The sequence below is a fragment of the Eucyclogobius newberryi genome, unplaced genomic scaffold (genome assembly GCF_026437365.1).
Source record: "Eucyclogobius newberryi isolate DKJ021-1_F unplaced genomic scaffold, fEucNew1.0.hap1 SCAF_329, whole genome shotgun sequence".
Taxonomy (NCBI): Eukaryota; Metazoa; Chordata; class Actinopteri; order Gobiiformes; family Gobiidae; genus Eucyclogobius; species Eucyclogobius newberryi.
Window position 1 is genome coordinate 72,263 of NW_027315978.1, and position 238 is coordinate 72,500.

Here is a 238-nt window from a genome sequence, read left to right on the forward strand (position 1 = left end):
CATGGCCTCCACCGAGCACCCCCTGGAACCCCTGGAACCCCTGGAACCCCCGGAGGCCCTCCAGAGCCACCCCCCACTCTCCCCAGACTCACCCCGGGGAAGGGCCACTCTGGCTGGGCATGGTCTCCACCAAGCACCCCCTGGAGCCCCCGGAGCACCCCCAGAGCCACCCCCCACTCTCCCCAGACTCACCCCGGGGAAGGGACACTCTGGCTGGGCATGGTCTCCACCAAGCACC